We start from the raw sequence: 21,869 nt of genomic DNA, 5'->3' as shown, positions 1-21,869 counted from the left end.
AAGCTTAATGTTTCCTTGTTGGCTTAGAATGCTGCCACTTTCCACATTCATCCTTCATCCCAGCTGCATCGTCCCATTCCAGGCTAAGAACTCTCTCTTCACAGGAGTTTACTTAGCCCTGTAGCTCAAATGGCAGCAGAAAACAGAAGGGTAGGATTCAAGCTCTACAGAAGGTATATAGTGAAGTGTAGTCATAAATGAAAACTGAATGCATATTTAATTTACAGCTTTGGGGATGTCTTCCCCCATACTGAAAACTGCTACTTCACTTACAACATTAAGTGTCTGGAAGTGAGCTGCAAATCTGGTACCTAGTATCAATGTGCAAATGATTTAGCTGTGTCAAGACATACTCAGATCTCCTTAATTCTCCTGTTTTCTTGTGATTGCCTTGTAATAGGTAGCTGCTTGTACTAAGCAGTCACAGCTCTTCGCTGATGATCCTTTTATCATTCTGAACCTACAGGCATACTACAGAGGACTTTGAATACCTGTGGATTATGATGCATTCTTAGTTATCATATATTATTTTCAGTGAAAATAATGCTGCAAACACCCATAGAATAAGACAAGCATATTAATGGTATCTTCCAAAGCACCTGGTCACCCAAATCAGCATGCATAGTGATGTTCAACTTCTAAACTAGATTATGTCAAGGTTTCCCTTTTATTCTTTCTAGAGGCTCTGAAGCATTAGATTTGAAGCATCAGTGTTTGTACTATCACACTTCAATGAGTCTTTATACAGTAAGAGGTACAGACATGTTGTATTAGTCTCAGCAAAGAAGGCGAAGAGACTATGTTTAACATCCCACCACAGAAAAAAGGGACTAGTCCTTTTCTCTTCTACTGCTAAAGTAGGAACGCTTAGTATTGCAGCTTAAATACCCCCATGTCATCCACTGCTACTGAGGACTTTTGTCTGGTAAGCTACAGTCCATCATCAGAAAAAAACTGTATTAACTACTTCTTGCTTTCAATAGATCAAAATACTTTGTGCTCCTTAGCCTAAAATATTATGGAAAACAAAGAAACATTCCACAAAGCAAAGACTAAGGAAGTGTTTACCGGTTGGTAGTATCTTCTTGCAGTCTTAATAGAGAACTCCCTTCTTCAGATTCTCAGTGCAGCAGCTTGTCTTCACAACCTGAACAAACAGAAGAATCCCATTAAACAAACAATACACAGTATTTCAACAACGTAAGCCAGTGCCAGGGGTAAATCAAAGTTAAGCCTGCAGTGCCAAGGAACCTACATAATTCTTTAGGAATGCAAATTAGACATGCCCATTTCAAAAACACTTCTGATTTTATGGAAGTGACATTACAAGCAAACAGAGAGACATCCGTACATACTCTTCTGTGAGTCAGTAAGGCAATTGGCTGCCCATGACCACAGGCATCAGAAATAGAGCATTGCATCGCAGCATTACCAAGTTACATATACTTATAGCACAAGAAAAATAGAGCATTACATCTCTGCGTTACTGAGCCAAGTTACAGAGTTGCAGCAGAAAAAAGTAGGTCTCGGTTCAAGTTTTATTTACAGTGTCATACATCGCACACAGGCAAAAATGCTTCATTGCTACAGTTATCAGTTAAAGACGAACCTGGCCAATGGCACATTTTGCATTTCTGAGCTTACCCCAGGATTTCTGAGATTTTCTGCTTCAAAACTAAGGTTAGAAAATTGTATGGTCAGACAGAGCAGCACTGCCTACAGCAATGCAGCACTGAGATCTACCGCAGGCATTCAGAGGGTGTTTAAGTTCATTTAGAGTAGGTTTATACAGCAAGCAGTCTACCTTCTTTAGTACAATTACTGGATAATGAACTGGCCAAAACTGGCACCTTTCTGTTGTGGGGAAAGGCTCCTAAGCCTTTTCCATCTGGGGTTTTGAATGCTGCTTCTGATTCAGGGATTTCAGCTGTTATAAATACTTCGGTGTTGTCACTTAACCTGTCTCCAGTAAAACCACTCCTTCTCCTACTTCAGGTATTGCTTCTGGGGCCAGACTCTACCATACAGTAAGGGTGGTGAGGCACTGGAATGGGTTGCCCAGGGAAGCTGTGGATGCTGCATCCCTGGTGGTGTTCAAGGCCAGACTGGACAGAGCCTTGGGTGACATGGTTTAGTGTGAAGTGTCCCTGCCTATGGCAGGGGGGTTGGAACTGGATGATCTTAAGGTCCTTTCCAATCCTACGTATTCTATGATCCTATGTTACTATGTCACATCTCAAGGTTTATTTTGAAGAGTCATCTTCTAATTTTGTACTACAATTGTCTGCTTCTAGAGCAAAGTCAAGCACCTTCTGCAACACATCTGGTTTTAGCATAAACTTGGTTTAGAAATACAAAATCTGTCATGTCATTGCAGATCCAGCTGAAGAGGCATGAAATATCCAGTGTTTATTTGTATTTAATCAGCTATCAGCAGCTCCTCTTACATCAGATAATCCTGATTAACATGCGTTTAATAAAAATATGCTGCTTGGCAATAAAATTCCTTATCACAAAAGCCTCAGTATTCCTGATTTGTCCCAGCTTGGGAAGGGTAGAGGGAAGGGGAAGAGCTTTGCAGTAATGATTTTAGTCATGGTGAAAATTACCATCAAAAGAAACCACCCATTCTATTTTCCTCTCTCCACAAACTAAAACTTGTGACCTCAACAGCCCAGCTAAGAGAAGAGGAAAGGACTTGGGAGCTGCTATGCAAAACTGAATGGACAAATAGGATCACAGCTACACGGAAGCACACAGTTGCACCAGACAGTTCAAAAGCAAAACCAAAAAGAGAGCTATATTAGTCAATGGTTCCGTTTGCTAATTTGTGTCAAGGCAGCATCTAAGATAAGCAGGTGCCTGACATATCAGTGTTTCAGGGCTTTTTTTCCAGTAAATGCTGTATGAAGCACTGCTACTCTCGTAGAAAGGGAAACCCAAAAAGCATTCAAAGACACCTTATTCACTTTGTTAAAGCACGGGCATTGTTTTAACAGTTGTTCCACCACCTTATTTGAGTCCCTCTCATCCACGGTCCTCTTGCCAAGCAGCTGTACAAAGTCAACAATTCAGCTGAAAACTTGTGAGCAGATGCCACAAGGTCTCAGACCCACATGATGCTCAGGAAGCCCCTGAGCAGAGCAGCAGCACCCGATGACAGGAGCTGAAAGTGCTTCTGGGCCAGTGAGCATTCATGCAACTGCAACACGTGCAATTTCCTGCGACACACTCAACAGAAACACTTCCTTCTCCCCTGCCACACTGCAGTATGAAAAGCTTCTTATCCAGTACCAAAGAATAGATGTTATTTTTTTCAAGCATGATTGATCATTTCATTAAGCAGAAAAACTGTATTCTGTTTCCACCGAACCAACACGCACATCATCATGTTGCCAAATTCGAATGTTTAAACTTCCTCACAGATATGTGAAATGCAGGATATTGTTTTGGTAAAGCAGGATCTAAGGCTGCTGGAGACCCTTGTGCTGCTGCAGTCCTACACTGCTCTGCATTACTTCACCTCCAATGCTGTAGTTCCTCCCTGAACTGCAGGACTGGCCATCAGGCGAGAAAGGGAAGTGAGTGCCTACAGCTACACCTGCACAGCAATTCCGGATAGGAAAAGTCAATCTGGCAGTGCAGCAGTAGGTACAGTGGACTGTAGGGATCATGGAAACATCCACACACAGAGGAACCATGCAATATGACAGTGCTGGGCAGAGAGTAAAGCCTGGTGTGACAGAAGGAACCAGAGAGGAAAGGGGCTGCTGCTTGGGTGCACTGGCCAGGAACAACCAGCAGCACTGTACATGGACAGGACATGTGCTGAAGTGAAGGCACACACAAAGCTGCAGATATGTGATCCCTCTGGGAGATCCCTCCAGATCAAGGCAATGATTCCTTGTACTGATCTAAACTAATCTGGTTCACTTGATAAAACCTGTCAAGAGAGCTTTATATTTTTTCCTTTTAAATAACAGACCCCCAAACTGTAACCTACAGTATAAATAACACAGCTGAGAAAAACTAAGTCAGCTGCCAGCTTAGTTTTCAGTCAGTTATTTATTCCCAAGTTAATTTTCTTCACTTCAATAGACCTTTGTGAAGTAAATTAACACTGTTTCTTTGACAGGCTAATGAGAATAGCAGGTGAACAACAAAAGAGTAAGCTCATTCTCAGGAGCTCTCCTCACTTGCCCTCCACACACTGTTGGCAGAGCTTTGTAGGATTATGAGTTCAGAAGAAGGACGCAGACAATAAACCTACTTGTTCCTGGTAAACGAGGGAGTCTTCACCTAGTCATTTAAGCAGCCATCCCTTACTTCATTAGTTTTGTCACTTAAGGGGAAGGTGGAATTAAACTCTGAAGCACAGCACCTGATTAAGTCTCATTCTCCAAACAAAATTCATGCTCAAGAAAACTCTTAACCACGAAGATGCAAAGAGTCTTCTCTGTGAATCGCACAGTGCTCATATTTCTCTGTTGTACGTGTTGCAACAGGCAGGATCACAGCCACTGCTTCCCAAGCCTCCAAGTTGTGAACTTGTTTGAGCTACAAAGAAGAAGACTGATGAGAAATTCAGTAATGTCTAGGTTCTCAAGAGGAGAGAAAGGTAAAGCCAGGAACACAGGGGTTAATAGGTTTTACTGAGCAATCCAGAGTACTCCATGCAAGGCAGTTTGCTGCAATACTGTGACCAAACAACTATTTATTGACAGAGCAGTTTCTAGACTTGGGGCTTCAGGTTATTTTAATTGTCCAGCCTTTGCCACCATTAAAGCAAGACTGCCCTGCAGAGCGCAGGTAAGCCCTGCATCAGAGCTGGCTCTAAGTCTTCACAAGCAGGTAACAGGGATGGCTGAGGGCTGAAGTGCAGAGGGAAAGGGAGGTCAAAGACCTTCCTGAAATTATACACACATCAGTTCTCTGCCTTGCCCCAGTTGGACACTAACTTCCCAAGGACACCAAGGAGGTGACCATCGATGGTGTCCTGAGATGCCATTTCATTCTCTCTAGTAACTTACACAGCACCTTCAAAAGCCCAGGGAAATGTAGATTTCACAACCTAATATACAGGTTATTTCAACTCAAAAGCTTTGTGTAAAGTGCATTTAGGAGCAACTCCACCTAGCCTGTATACCCAAAGATACGCACCACATTTAAAACCACATTACACGCAACATCTTTGCCTGTGCTCACCTTTGCTTAGCCCAAAACACAGAAAGCACAGAAGAGACAGCAACAGTGAGTTAAGGTGATGTATCCTCCCCAACACTGCTAGCAAGACCTCTAGTGACAACAGCCCACCAACAGGTTGAGTTGCAGCTGAAAAGCAGAGTATACAAAATGAGTAAAGAAAGTAAATTGTAAAGACCCCTAAAGATAACTGTCAGGGGGCTTATGCTAGTTTATGAAGAATTCTGTTGCCAGACCTAAGATAGTACACAAATTGCACAGTCTAAGTAATCCCTGCAGAGCTTGTGACAGGCTACTCATCATACTAAGGCAGCTATGAAAAAAGAGGCAGAAAGCAACACATCCAGTGTCCTACAAACATATGTAAGCACCAGAATTGAGATAGCTCCGTGGCAAACAAATGTAAGAATCTTATCCCTCACTAAAATGACAGAATACTTTGTCCCCTTAAAAATATACTGCCGAAACTTGAATTTTCAGTTGAAAGACAAAATTCTCCTGCAATTTGAGGAACTGGTGGTCAGAGCCATTAAAAAAAAATCCCCAGTAGTTTACTTCTACACAGCTGGAAAAGTTCTTATTCCTTATCAGGATAGAAAGGAAACTGATTAAGATCACAATAGTGATAAATGAACATTTTCAACATCAGATTATTCCTTTTCTTCATTCACCAGAATGACATCGGCTACAGGAATATGATATCCCTCACAGGGTTGAGCTGGAAAACATCAAACCAGATCCATGTACTAGAAGCTAATTCTGTGTGTAAATGAAGACTGTCTAGTTAATTAAGAGTTACAAAGACAGAGAAGACTCACACATAACCTTCCATTGTCCCCACAGCAAACATTTGGCACAGGTTTATAAAGGATTAGCAGTCCAACACAATGCAGTAACTGAAGTGTAATTAACCAAACCCTGACCAGCTTTTCCTCTGTTAATTACTCCAAAGTCCTAGAAAGGATTCCAGCTGTGAACAGGTTCTCTTGTGCCACATCTCAGCTTTCAAACACTGGACTTAGTATTTGTTGCTCAGTAGGGTTGGATAGTGTAGCAACTTCCCTTAAAAATACAGGTTTTCAACAGAACTCTTAAGTCTTCTAGAAGGACTGAATCTTAGACCACTCTTTTCACAGTTATTTATTAACTCCAATTGTGAATAGTGTGTGCTTCAAATACAGGAGAGATTGCTCACACTTTAGAAGTTCTATCATCAGACCATTTTTTACCTTCGAGGCCTCATTCATGCAGCTGCTTGGAGCTCAGGAAGCAAGGCGTCTTTTCTGTAAATGAGGCAGTAAGAGGAATGGAACTCTGTGTAAAACAGAAGACTGAAACTGCTAAATACCTGTCCTGTTTGACCATGGAACAGGCATATTCCTCCATTTCAAAGACAAATGTGGAAGTGGAACTGTAATGATGCCAATCATTTGAACGCTGACTGAATACTGATTGTTTAACTATAGGCAGTTGAGAACATATTTGAGGCAGGACCTGAGAAAATATAACTAGTATTTTCTTCAGTTCCCCTTTAAAACAGGCTTCTCCTTTGAGAGCAACTGAACTCCTGAGTGACTCAACTCAGAGATGAAGAGGCAGGACACAGATGATGTTCTCCAGACTAGTTATGGAACAGGTTTCCACAGCAGGGTGAAAAGGGCAGCTCCATTCAGTTACAGGCTGAAATAAGAGTCATCTTCTCCTACTCCTGGTAAGAGGATGTTCTTGATACAACACAAAGGAGGAAAATTACATCTAGATCCCATAACTTACAGAAAGTTGGTCACAAATGTGCAATCCTTGCAAAAGCTCTGATAATTCTGGCAATCAGATGTCAAGAGCAAGTTACTGATGTGTACACCCTGACTCGAAAACTTTGAGCCATATAGACAAACAGGCACAGCTTGGAAGACTTCTTCACATTCTGAAGTACAGATGCTACACCTGACCAAGAGGCTGAGTTACACTACAGAAACTGGGAATGAACATCAGACCAGTCCTAGTTATTCTACTTTCTATAAAGGCATAATAAAAGAAGGTCCCTGTGTGACCAGAACCAGCAGAGCAATAGGACTTCCTTCAAATAGGCTACGTTAGCTGTTAAAGTTATGAACAAATCTACATAGAATCAAATAGGTTGGACAAGACCTTTAAAATCAAGTCCAATCATTACAGCAGGACTACCAAGGTCACCACTACACCATACCAATGAGGGTCTCATCTACACAGTTTCTGAACACCCAAGCACAGTAATTCCTCCACTTCCCTGGGCTGCCCATTCCAACACCTGATCACACACCGTGAAGAGATTTTTTCCTAATATACAATCTAAACCTCCCTTGGAGCAGCCTGAGGCCATACACTCTTCCGTAAGTGAAGGCTTGTAGTGAGAAGATAAAAACAGCATATCCCAGGTCCAAGAACAGCTTAAGATTTCCGCTGGACAAAGATCTACTGTAAGCAAAGACTAAACCCAAAGACTTTCCAACTCCATAAAAATTCCTTCTCACCAGGTTCTGCTGTGCTTAGTCTTTCCTCGATCCACCCCTTAAGCCTCTATTCATGAAGTGTCCCAGCTTCTGCCAAGCAAGGAACCAGCCTGGCTCACAAGTAGATGCCGAATTCAAGGCTCCTCAGAGGTTAGAGGTAGGTTTCCAGTATGCTACAATGAGTAGGTTACTATGCCAAAGAGCCCGCAATTTAAAAACTTGCAGGGAGATACTGCGATGTGGACAGTTGGTCAATATATCCTTTTTTTCCTGTTTCCTAATCAGCTAGATTTAGACAAGCTTCTTATCTAGTCCACAGAGACACAGGCATAGCTTCCAGCTCTTAACCATGTTTACAGTACCTAACTTGCTCTATCTCATGTGTAAATAGTTTAAGCTCTTAGCTTAAACAGTCTGAATGATCTTTTTAGGATCCAGTATTTACTTTAAAATAGAAAAAGATACTGAAGAGCTTGTGTTTGAGACCTTGAGTAGAAATCTCACCCTCAGAAGGTTGTCTGCAGACTACCTGAGCTTTTACATCCGCTTCCCACGTTACAGACAGACATTAAAGGCAACTGGACTCCTATTTCTGTACAGGAAATCTGATGAATTTTAAGCCATTCTCACACTCCCACATCCTCCGTATTGAGGGAGCACAAGATCTTTGTTCAAAGCGCATTTGCAGATGCCATCATTTTTTCCTATGTTTAATGTGCATGTTACAACCTCAGTCAAAGCAGGAGCGCAACAATTTTTCTATATTACCCTGTATTTGGAGTAACAAAGGAAGCATTGAAGAACAAGCCTCACATTTTTCTGCTGAAGTGAAATAACAAACACCAACATTCAAACAGTCACACTCATGTTCTAGAGACTGCAACAAGGGAATCAGTTCATCCTTTTCAAATCAAACTTCACCCTGAAACAGCAGTCAAGTAGAAAACCCCCTACTTTTATTAGAGACTTGGCACACTGTGAAGTTTTTTTTGCTGCTGTAAGCATAGAAAGGCTTACTTGAAGACTGACAGACTCTGAAGTATTGTTTTCCAGGAAGAAATGAAGCCACAAAACTAAAGTTACACACATATATAAAGTTACACACACATACAAAGCAGAGGCATAAAATTCACATAACATAAAATTCGTATCTGTAGAGTCATGCCCAACATAATTCCAGTAAACACAAAGTTGCTGCATGGAAGTAAAACAACAACAGACATTCAGAAATAGCAACTCCCCTTCAACCACTGACCATTAAGTCTGGAAGCGAGTGCAAGCACATGCAATAGGCGCTACCACCAGCACAAGCACTGCATATACTGCAGCCACTGAGGCAAAGTCCCAGGACCATGAATTTCAAGGGTAACAGAAAATAGGGATCAATGGTACTAATAAGTGTAACCAGACTTGAAATGAAGGAACCTGCCTTCTGCAATCTCCAAATTTAGATCAGGGCCTCCATCTGTGAAGTGCTTTCCAGCCATGTGATAAGAGTTGCTCTACAGGTGGAGCGTGCTTTAGGCTGCTCCTTCATGAGAAACCCACAGGGCTCTTACCACATCATGCAACCAGAGCATAGGCAGTACCACATATGAGGTTTACATTCAACTAAATTAAAGGCAGAGACTCCCAAGCTCTTCAGAAACACGGTATCCAGAAAAGGATGACATGAACTGTGTAAAAGGCCAGAAGCAAGCTCCAGCTTGGGAAGAGGTATAAGCTAAAGTGCATGCACATGTACCATAGATGCCTTCTAGGAAGAATGTGGATCTATGACATAGTGCTGTAAGATTCATCTGTCCAAAGATTATTATTCAGTGCCTACAGAGCTGTACAAGGACTATGATTCAGTGCCTTCAGGGTGTGTTGGATTTAATACAGATACACAGATTAATTGTACATCACATACGTGTCTGGCTGCTGACAGAGAAAGGCTACACACACGCACAGTTGAGAGCATTCAGCAAAGTTAAATCATACACTGTAACAGAATTGATTAAAGCCTTCTTGGCTTCAGATTCACAGGGTCATAGAATGGTTTGGGTTGGAAGGGACTTCAAAGCTCATCTAATTCCATCCCCCTGCCATGGGCAAGGACACTTTCCACTAGACCAGGCTGCTCCAAGCCCCATCCAACCTGGCCTTGAACAATGCCAAGGATGGGGCAGCCACAGTTTCTCTGGGCACCCTGTGCCAGCGCCTCAGTACCCTCACAGGGAAGAATTTCTTCCCAGTATCTAATCTACAACTCCCTTCTGTCAGTTTAAAGCCATTTCCCTTTGTCCTGTATCTGTATGTCCTTGTAAAAAGACCCTCTCCTGGGCCTTCTCTTCTCCAGGCTGAAGAAGTCCAACTCTCAGCCTGTCCTCATACGAGAACCCCTCAAGCCCTCTGTTCATTCACTCAGTGTACCTACAGAACTGTTCTGTACCACCTTTGCTATAAGGAGTCTCAGAATAGGTGAAGCATGCCAACTTTTACAACAGGGTTTAGTTTGAGGCCTGTCATGCCTGATATGGGCTAGAACAAACATTACCTACTATGGAATTATTTGCATTGCCATTCACGAACTTCCACAGTTTATCAGGGACATCTCATGGGACAAAGACACTGCCAAAAACACTGGATAATTTACGGGTGTTCTTACAGCAGAATCTCCTATATAACAGGAATTTCCCGATACAACAGACATTTGCCAATATTCTCTGCATACTGGAATACAACAAAAACAAGGCAGAGGAAGCAGAGACTTACGAGGATAAATCTCATTAAGAAAGAGTAGCTTGTCACTGTGGCTAAACTAGAAAATCACTTTTGCCTTATGGTACTGTCATAAGCATCACAGAAAACATACTAAAACAGGCAAACCAGCTTCCTAGAGAACACTGCAAAACCCTTCTGGCTCACCACGAGGTTTTCAGTTTTTTTCTTCTCTTCCATGTAAAAATTAACCTGGCTTTCAAAGACTTAATGGCAAGACAAATATTAACTGATTCAATGTCTTATCACTCAAATCTAGAAATGGGTGTTTGGGCTCTGAGCCTCCACCTCCCACATTTTTGGGGAAATTCAGTTATCTGTATTTTTAAGCTAATATCAGCCAAAATAGTATGAAAACCCCCAATGACTGAGATCTGGTAGATCTGAAAGAATAAAAGATTTTCACTTGGATATACTTTCAGTCAATGCATCACTGCAGAGAAACTGAAGGAGTTCCACAGGGCATTACTAACTTTGCTTCTATCTTAGAAACATGTTTTATTAGGAGTTACTCGCCTAATGTTGCAGTAATTGGAGAAAGACGTATTTGATCCCTGTTTTTAACTACAGACTTCCTATTTGCTGCCAGGTAATGAACACTGCTGCACCTCACTTCATCATCTGCAACAAGGCAAAACACACAGCACTAACCACAGCAGGACTTCAGACTCGTGTCTGGTTTGAATTCTTACCAGCAAAGGCTGGGGAGGATGGACTGTGAAGGAACTAAGCATAGAAGAGGGAGTTTAGTGACCCCCAAGCCTGTCAGTGAGGATATACTGGGTGAATGAAGCACACATGCAGAATACCTCTGAAACCTCTGCTTCACATTACAAACATTGCTACTTCCCATTACAAACAAAAGTTGCTGAGCAGTACAGACTCCAAAAAGCAGATAGGGATGCAGTATCTGGCAAAGACATTAAACTCCCATGCATCAACCCGAAAAATAATGGAACTTACTGTTTTACTGATGAAAACTTCAGCTTCTTCGGCCTTACAAATAGTAAGAAGGTAACTAATCACCTGAGACAGTTCAGTCTGGACATAACAAACAGTAATGGTACTTCAATATATGAATTACAGTTCTGCCCATACAATCTTTCTAGACTATTTTGAATCAAAAACTCATACAGGTGTTCCAAACTGCTGATCAAGTCACCCTTTCACAGAGATTACAAATAAACACCTTTTTAAAGGGGAAGATGCACACGCTAAACACAACATGCTTGAGTTAAACACAAACCCAACAATCCCTCTGCCCCAAAATGCTCAAGTTTCATCTGGTTATTGTTGGATTATATACAAGTGTCATAAAATGTCTTGCAGTTAGAATGCACTTGCTAAAGAACAATACTGACCTCGTGTTAAGACAACTTACAAAGATGAAAAATGAGTTTAAGATTACCACTGGCATTTTAGTAGGGGTATTTAAATAAGATCTACAGAAAAAAAAATCTGCTCCCACAGGGAAACCTTCAACTCAAAGATAAATTTGTGGTCTTGATGATGCAGAGCATACTCAAAAGCATTAACAGGATCAGCAAATTCTATTTATCTCATATAACAAGAGGCTGAAAAATAAAGCACCCCGAAAAAGTCCAACCAGCTTCTTGGTTTGTCAGTCAGACAGTGTTCCCCAAGATCACAAACACCACACTTGTGACATGACAGAGAACACCTACAGTGACAGAGCAGTTATCAAGCAGTTCATGAGAATGTGGAGAAACAGTTTTCTCAATAAAGTAGGTGGGGAAAGAAGGCTCTTTCAGAAAGGTGGTATCCTCTGACTGTGGGCTCCATGTCATATTCCTAATGGATAGCAGAAGACAGCAGCAGCTGCACTTTTTTTGCCAACTTTGAAACCTGCACCATTCCCACAAGAAGTGGCTTCAAAACCTGTAAGTTCAGGCATAAAGTGCTTGCCCCAAGTGGCCTCACATCCTACTGATACTGGATGAGGATACCAAACATGAAGGGACATTGACAAGAACTGATACATGTTAGTTGGGAAGAACCCCATATTTGTAAGGCAGTTTCTTGAGCCTCATACACTGCTTCTGAGCACACACACAGCACTACAAAAAACAATACACGATAAGAAATTAAACTGTAAGGAAGCAATTTCTTCCTTGCCACCCTTCCCCCCCCAACACACACTATCACAAGGATTATCAAACAGTATTTTACAGACATTTACTTTGTGCCCCTGAGCATTCTGTTGAAATAGGAAAGCACTGCTTCAGTAATCACTTATGTCAAGGATCATCAGTCCAAAAAAGGTATATCAGGGTACTGCCAAGCCACTGAAACAGATTTATCTCAGAAACCATAGCTATAACTTTTCTACTAAGCAATAAAAGCTACTACCTAAGGGCAGTGACTCTCAACCTCATCCTAACTGCAGCTGTCTGATTTCTGTCCTAAGCCAATACTCTAAGGCGCATGGCAAAACACTTACTTCACTTCCTTCAAAAAGTCTGTGTCACTGGTGAGAGCTACTGAATAGCAAAGAGATCATTCCCCAGAACCCAAATTCAAGCAGAATTAAGTCATGCTTACACAGAACGACATGGAGGTCCGAAAGACATACAAGGCAAAAAGGAAAAGTGTACATAAGTCCAGACAGGGACATAAAGGGAGAGAGAGAGGCCAGGACACTGATGGATAAGTGCTTCTGTTGTCAAAAAAGGCTTCAAATAGAGTCACTGTATCCTGGAGTATCCTGGACTCCCAAAATGCTCCTCTCACACACAAAAGAGCAGCATCTCTAAAATTTTAGTGAATTTTAGGTTTAAAGTGAATTAATATTTCATGTTATCAAATTCATGCATATCCAAGTTCAGTTGTGTGTCCAAGTAAGGAAATAAAATGCTTAAATATGGGTTATGCATTTCACAACTTACACCATTTTAGGTATTTCTAATGTTAAAAAGTAAGTGCAGCAGAGAACCTTGAACAACCCCCTCTTACCTTCACACAGAAATTACATTTCACCCAGCTACATCAATGCCTTTCACAAGCTGACAGTCAGAAATGTGTCTTACAATAGAACATCATAGTTTAATGTTTGGAGCAGAATTTATCAGTGCATTTCGTCAGAAATCAGAGCTCCCTAGAAGTTTTCTTAACAGTACACTACTTTGAAAGGTTAAGAATTCACAATGTTTCTAGTAAGTGGTATTATCTGTGTCATTGTTGATAATCTTGAACGTGGGCAGTGAATTCCACTGCATGTTTACCTGCCCTCAACAGGCTTCTCTGATGTGCAACCACTGGTATCAGAAAGATTCAGATCAGTGAAGTGTTGCAACACCATCCAAAGTCACAGCTACAAACACCAATCACAGCATGAAAATTCCCAGCTTTCCACCTTTTCCTTCGCCTTTAGCCCTGTGCTGAAGAACAAGAACTTATTTCTGGCCTGTATGCCAGAAGTGGATAACTTCAGGGAAAATGAACACTTCTGCAGGGTGACCTTTAAGATTTCATTTCTGCTTTCCAAAATTCTAAGCAAGTCTACTTTTCCCTATTTACAAAATAGATGCTCAGAGACCAAAACAGACACTATTGTAAGTTAGAAAAACCAAAACCTGACAACATCTATAGATATATTTTTTCCATTTCTGAAGGCAGAGGACAAGCAGTTCCAGATGCTCAGCTTCGTTAGGAAAGACATAATAAAGTGTCCTACAATTATTTGAGGACAAGATATCAGGCCAAAATAACAGTGTTCTAGGAGAAACTCTGCATATAGAAGCAAATCCATAGGCTGATTACTCAAACATGAAAGCAACTTTGGACTTACCTGAATTGCTGGGGAGAATGAAGAAGTATCTGCAGCTACCAGCCTTGTTCTTATAAATGTCTTAATTCAAAAGTACTCAAAACATTACATTATACAGCCATGTTAAGGTTAAGTTCAGGCAGGCTTTCAGCCTACCACTGTTATTTGACTGAAAGAGGAATTAAGCAAGGTCTAATATCTGTTTCATCAGTCTAGAACAGTGTACTTCTAGTTCTAATTCACTCTATCTCTATATGGCTCTACTCACAAAGGAATGACGAAAAGTATTCTTTATTGGCAGAGAAGTCTTCATAGCTAGTTCCTTCCATGGCAAAAAGGACATAAAAATCAAAGAATGCCATTCCTGGATGCTTTCAGTGGCAAAACAGCATACAAACAGTAAAAGCAATTTTGTTGTACACATATGAACAAGCATCTACAAAGAAAGAGGGTGAATGAAATACCTCCTTGTGGGTTAAGGGAATCTCCCATAAATCCTAAAGTACACACAAAACTAATATTAAGCAAATTGGCACAGATGTAGGGAATTCAAAGGCAGGCATCAAGGCAATCAATCCCACATCACTTCTGAATTCACACTGACACTGGAGATTGCCTGTGACAAAGATCAAGGGATTATATTTATCTCCAAACTTATTTAAAACATTTGCCTTCATAGCTCTGACAGAAGAACATCCTTTAAAAGGTATTTCCAAGACAGTAAGTGGTTCCTAGCTTAAAAATCTCTTCTCAGACCTGAAAATGCCCATTTCTTCTCCCCAGAAAAGAAAGATCAGTTGGCCTTAGTTACCAGCTTTTTTCTTTCCTCTTAGAAAGCACTTAAACGCAGGAAGGATGCTGGAATTTCACAAGACAAGTTACAAGCATAACTCCCTCAGGTCCCCCATGAGTAACTTGTCAGTGAAACAGTTTAGCAAAGTCAGCTTAGTAAGAATTATTGCTACTTCTTTACAAGCCTGATGCTGTCAGAAGAACGCCTTGAGATACACAGACTTAAAATCCCAAAACTGAAAATGACCATAATGAGCTCTAAACATTGACAAGAACAGGTACAGATTTATTTAAGCTTAGGAGAGCTACCAGACAGAGGTAGTGACAGGAGGTAATATTAACCACTTTATCACCTGTGCCCATTCTCTCTCAGGGGAGACAGGAAGACACATCTTTTATTGCTGTACAACACAAACAGGTTAGCTGCCAGAAAGAGCAGGAAATTGAAAAGAAACCCCCAAAGTGATAAAAAGTGGGAGAGGGGGAAGGCTGTTGTGCTAGGAACACAGTTAGAGCCATGCCATAAATGAAAACTGAAACTGGTTCCAATAAAGCATCTGTAGTTACAGGTTATGCAGGAGCCTGTCGCATTTTTTTACTGGAGTCAAGCTTTGATCAACCTGTGTGTTACCACAGTTCTGCCTGTCCAGCACTTGCAGAAGTTCCTATCCATATACACTTGCAGCTTTCCTCCATCTAACCACAAAAAAAAGATCTCAACTTTCATGTTCACAAGGTAGAGCCAGAACTGTGACTCTTCATCAACCTTATTCTATTCTAAAGGCTTTACCATCCACACAAATAGCCATGCTTCAGAGTCCCTCCAATCACAATAATACACAGCTCTCAACACAAAATGCATGAGTCAGTCATCACTTTATTGTTATGTACTCAAACAGATTTCAGTTTTACTTTGCCTGCTTCTTCCCATATGAAGACAGACTGAGAAAGTTGGGGCTGTTCAGCCTGAAGAAGAGAAGCTGTGTGAAGACCTCATAGCAGCCCTCCAATATCTGAAGGCGGTCTGCCAGAGAGAAGACTCTTCATCAGGGACTGTAGCAATAGGACAAGGGGTAATGGGTTTAAACAGAAACAGGGGAAGTTCAGGTTAGGTATAAGGAAAAAGTTCTCTACTATGAGGGTGGTGAGGCACTGGAACAGGCTGCCCCGAGAAGTGGCAAATGCTCCATCCCTGACAGTGTTCAAGACCAGACAGGACAGAGCCTTGGTGACATGGTCTAGTGTGAGGCATCCCTACCCATGGCAGGGGCATTGGAACTGGATGATCTTGAGGTCCTTTCCAACCCAAACCATTCTATGACTAACACAACTCCTAAGAATAAACAAAGATTTCTCTCCCATTTGTCTGACTGCAGCAACACTGAGACCAGTAAGTACTCAGAAGTTTTGCCACCATAACCACCATGCTCCTGCAGTGAGCCCATCTTATCTTCTATACAGACCAGAGATTTATTATCAGTATGTTTGGGGTTGGTTTCTATGTTTTAGACCTTCCACCCTACGCTTCATATATCTGAGCTTTGTACTCCTACTTAACATAGCTTTCAGCTTGATCATGGGAAGAAAACTGCTGTCCACTCTCAGGAGATAGCTTTAAATGCAGCCATTTAAAGTCAGATCTAATCAAATGGTGCTTAATAAATACTGAGATAGAAGTTGTGTACAACAGAGATAACAGCAATAAGAATCTGGTGTAATGTGCAAGATTTGTCATTTCCCCAGCACTATGACAGTCATTTTAACAGTAGCTGGCACAATAATGCACTGTACAGTTGGAAGAGCAATCATTTCCTGCTCATCTTTACACACATGCACAAAAACTGCTGCTCAGCAAGCAGAATTCTTTCAAGTTCTAAAAAGTCATTAACAAGGCCTTCTGCCAAATTACTGTTTCAGTTACATACACAATTTATGTTTTATACTAAGATACAGTTTAGTTTTTGGTTTGGGTTTCTGTGTGGCTATGAAGTCACTACAAAGATAAACCCCTCAGTTATCTTCAACCAGTACAGTTTGTCAAGACGCTCTGGGGAGGTTGGCACTTATCTCAAGTTTGCTTTGAGACAACAAGTTAGTAAAACAAGGTCTTAAATCATGACCACAGCACAGAAACAAGTCACATTCAGAACAGACTTCTGAAAGGACCAGAAGCACAACGTCAATTTGACTCAAATCTGAACCTGAAAGAACAGGCTGTTTAAGTTCTTGATAGGGATTCAACATGAAATGTAGAGCAGCAAAATCTTGGATCTTTAGGATATTCCACTACCTGCCAACCCTATGTGTGTCCAGTTTCCCAGGTTACTTTCACTAGCAGCATAGTATCACATGTGCTGTGAAAGTATATATGAAATATGTATGACATACATGAAAGTATACTTAGCATCTGAGGGTGAGTCGAATTCTAGCTAGGAAAAAAGCTCATTTCATTGCTGTGTTGCCATTTGAGCAGGTTCAAGTATGCACCCCTGGCAGAATAAAAGCTGTATTAAGTAATTAAAACATAAGCCCAAAAATTAACCTGTTGTAAATTGTTCTTGCAATTCTAATGAACTGCTACTTGTTAACAGGACAGCATGGAAAGCTGCAATTCAGACCATAAATGTGTAACACAAAGCCAATACAAATCACCAGATGAGAAAAACATCTGAAAACAGTTTGTCCCCACCTTTCTTACAAGCCCCTTTAAGCACTGGAAGCCTGCATTATGTTCCCAGGGCCTTCTTCTCTACCTCTGAGAGAACTGGGCTGAACAACCTCAACTCTCTCAGCCTTTCCTCATAGACGAGGTGCTCCAGCCCTGGTTATTTTCACGGCCTTCCTCTTGACCTGCTTCAATAGGTCCAAGCCTTTCCTGTGCTGAGGAGCCTAGAGCTAGAAGCAGTACTCCAGGTACACCTCATGAGAGCAGAGGGGAAGAATCACAGGTCATGTTGCTTCTGATGTGTCCAGAACATGGCTGGTTTCTGGGCTGCGGGAGCACACTGCCAGCTCATGTTGAGCCTTTCATTCACCAGTACCCCAAAGTCCTTCTCCTCAGGGCTGCTCTCAACCCCTTCATTCCCCCATCTAAATTTATACCAGGGTTTACCCTGAACCTGGTGCAGGACCTTGCACTTGGCCTCATGAAGTTCACATGGGTGCACTTGTTCAGGTACCTCTCAATGGCATCCATCCCTCAGGCATGTCAACCACACCACTCCCAACCTGCTTGTCACAGGAGTACAATACTCACAGTTGATGACTGGGAAGTTAAAATCTTCCTTAAGGACAAGGGCTACCAATCCAGAAATTTCTCCCAATTGCATACAGAGTAACTCAGTGCTAGCATCTTGGCTGGGTGATTGGTAGCAGACATCTAAAACAATTCCAGTGTCTTCCATCCTCTCAATTCAGAGGCTCTAAACTACATCACTAACTGAAAGTGCTGGGCAATCAAACCTCCCACACATAGTGTGACAGGTCCACCTTGTCTGCCCTACCTATTCCTCATGAACAGCCTAAACTCCTCCATGCCAGCACTCTGGTCATGGCTAGCTAACACCAATGATCACAGAATGGTTTGGGTTAGAAGGGACCTTAAAGCTCATCTCATTCCAACCCCCTGCCATGGGCAAGGACACCTTCCCCTAGACCAGGCTGCTCCAGGCACCATTAAACCTGGCCTTGAACACTGCCAGGACAGGGCAGCCATAGCTTCTCAGGGCAACCTATACCAGGGCCTCATCACTTTCACAGTAAGGAGCTTCTACCCTCTTTCAGTTTAAAGCTATTCCCTTATTCTATCCCTACATGACAGCAAAGCTCTGTGAACTCATCAAGACTTTCAGTCAAAGGTGTTTGCAACCACAGCACCCAGATATCTGCCTACAGGGACCAGAGGCACCCCAGACCCCTTTAAACCTTTTCCTTCCCCATGAGGCACTAGGAGGCTGTTTGAGCCAGGGTGGAACATGGGAAGCTCCAACATTCCCCCCTGGGAAACCCCCAAACACAACAAAACCAACAACCCCCCAGTCCTTAAGAGTCAATGGATGCAACAGACATGGCACTGCCAGCACTGCAGCTCTCACTGCAGCCGATGCAGTGCCTCATCCAGCCTTCTTCTGTCTGCCCTGAAACCCTTCTACCTCCAAGGTAGGTCCAACCAGACACCTGCAGCCTGGGAACACTCTGGGGGCAGGAACAGAGGTCAGCACCAGCCATCACTCCCATCTCTTTCCAGGCTCAGCAAACCTGTACTAACTGACCAGGCTGCAGCAGTCCTTCCCTGCAGGGGTCACACTCCCATCGGGTCAGCACTGTCAGCATCCCCTGTCCCCCAATGTCTTTGGCATGAGGGTTCAGTAATCCTATGTAAGCAGCCCTGTCCCCACCTGGGTGATGCATGCCCAGTAAACACAGCTTATGGAGAACTTTCCAAATACTTGGGATATTTCTCTTGTTTTACTCCCTCTAAGTGAATCAGTCTGCAACAGCACAGCAGCTCACCCCATGTGGAGCACCCATGTGCCTAGCACAAAGCCAGGGGATGCTGGTGGTTGCCCATGGAGGGTCCCTCAGCACAGCACAGCTCCCACTCACCCCCACAGGTCTGCAGATGGCTCATTGCAGCTGCTTCTGTATCCAGTGGATAACTGCCAACTTCACTTCACTGGCCTCCTCCATGTTTGGCTTCAGTGCTGCATCTCTGCCGAGTGCTGCTGTGCAGAGCCTCCAGGGCTGCAGAACCTGGACAGTCCCTGGGACCTCCCAGCTCCAACCACAACACTCTGCAACCTTCAACCTTCAGGGGACAGCAATGCCCTCAGCCCACCCAGTGCTGCTACTGCTTTCTTAGGGAACCAGGACATGGATCAGCAGTCTGCAAAATTCAACCTCTCCAACATAACAATCTCTGTGGGGGCAGCAACACCCTCCCTGGCAGCAGCAATTCTTCTGCTACCCATATCCAAGTTGCTGGGGACACAGCAGGTGACCTTCCACTGCCTAAGGAGATGCCATCAGATTGGCCCTTGCCCAGCCAGAATGGCCCCAGCAGCATCCCCACACCTGGGGACCCTGGTGGTGCCAGCAGAGCCCCGCAACATCAACTCACTCTCACTGCTGAGGAGCTGCTCAGCCCTGACTACAGCATCCCTGAGACCTCCAACACAATCCTCAGCCTAGAGCAACTCAACATTATCAGGATGGGACCCCAGGAGCTGTAGTGGGACATGGGGACAAACTTGCCACCACTCCAGCCTGGCAATCTAGAAAAGCAGGGATGAAAAGTAGAAAAGCACCTTTCCAAACCCACCCTGCAGGTACAGGGCTTCTGCAGTCTGCACTAAGGTTGGAGGGGGACTGAACCCACAGCAGGGATGAGATGGAGATGGGGGCAGTAGGAAGTGGTGGTGTATTTTGGGGGAGGTAGGGAGGACATGTTACATTGTAATGGTTATGACACCTTTTCTCTTGGGTTTTCACACACACACAGAGCACCCTAGATTACACAGAGGCTATTTACTTCAGCAAAAAGGCATAAAAATACTTAGAATTAGCTTATATAATATTTTAATACAAACAGGAAACTGAAAACTAACCTGAGCTACATCTACTAGCAGGAAAACCCTACTTTCAAGCAGCAAACCCCATCAAGTTCAGTTTCAGACAGACCAGTATCGATAAGTCAGTTTTACATTAGTCTCAGGAAGAAAAATACTCCTGGCACAGAAAAGTAACTACAAAATAAGTTCAGCACTATCATTATTCAGAATTTAACAATTCCATACTAAAGACTGTTTTAACACTCAATGATTTCAAGTGCAGCTCTCTGGAAACTACAGAAGCTGTTAACCTACAAGCATATTCTTCCTGCCCTTCTCTTCCCCCTTTTAGCACTGCCAGCTTTACACAAACAAAAAGAGAACTTGTTTCTTTTCCATTCAGCAGGTTAACCTGGTTTTGCTGCTGCACAGAGCGGGGAAAAAAAAGACAAACTGAAGCTTAATTCAAGTCACAAAACTTAGATTTGCAGAGCAAGAGATGCCAAATGCTAGACTGATTCAAGTATGTAAGTGATGGGGGGTGATCAAGAGCCCCACATCAAGCAGCTTCACAAGGTCACCTTACACACAGAACAGTGACACATGAATATTTAGCATCTTAAACAACAGACAACAGGAAGAACATTAGATCCTGATTTAGAAGTACTTCAGAAGCAGCTCTGAAGCTACAAGATTACATACCTAGTGGCACCCATTGAGATAAAGAGACCAGCTTCCTTCACCTTTTGTTTTCTGATGTCAAAAAACCTCACAATCAATATTACAACCAGCACTACCACTAATTTTAAATACATAGACTTTCACCACTGATCCAAGAAGTACACACATGTTCTTATTTTTACATGACTTATAAACTCATGTTTAAACACATGAAACTTAAACAAGTGTTACTTAAAGCTGAATATCTTTTTAACAGAAGCCTTTTTTTCCTGGAATGTATCCTTTTTGTTTCTGTACTTGCTAAAATCAAGGACAAACAAAAAACCTGAACTTTCTCCTTAAAAGTGAAAGAATTTTGACATTGAACGTAGACTATAACCCACTGCACTCACGTTTACTGAATGGGTGCTCTTCATCCAGGAATGAACAGCCAGAAGAGCGCTCCCTTAGTCCAGCAGGGAGTATTTAGGGAAATATCCTCAGGACCACTGCAAAGGTAGAGCAGAGACTGCTCCCAGCTGGAAGTTATATCTGCACACTTAATAGCTATGCACATCTTCAGACTCTCAACCAACACTGACTGCAGGCACTAGAGCCCAGCTGGGG

At 42.5% G+C, this 21,869-nt stretch overlaps 1 protein-coding gene across 5 annotated transcripts in view; it reads right to left on the bottom strand.

Moving 5' to 3' along the window:
* CYRIB (CYFIP related Rac1 interactor B) overlaps window positions 1-21,869 on the bottom strand; it is a 98,532-nt gene that overhangs the window by 40,322 nt on the left and 36,341 nt on the right. For all 5 annotated transcript variants that reach the window (XM_034074281.1, XM_031044407.2, XM_031044406.2 and 2 more), the window contains exon 2: window positions 1,069-1,147. The gene's annotated coding sequence lies outside the window, so the exon portion shown is untranslated. The remainder of the gene's footprint in view (window positions 1-1,068; window positions 1,148-21,869) is intronic.

This window comes from Melopsittacus undulatus, chromosome 1, assembly GCF_012275295.1.
Source record: "Melopsittacus undulatus isolate bMelUnd1 chromosome 1, bMelUnd1.mat.Z, whole genome shotgun sequence".
Taxonomy (NCBI): domain Eukaryota; kingdom Metazoa; phylum Chordata; class Aves; order Psittaciformes; family Psittaculidae; genus Melopsittacus; species Melopsittacus undulatus.
Note: the sequence above shows the minus strand (reverse complement) of the source record. Positions and strands in the feature narration are given on the sequence as shown.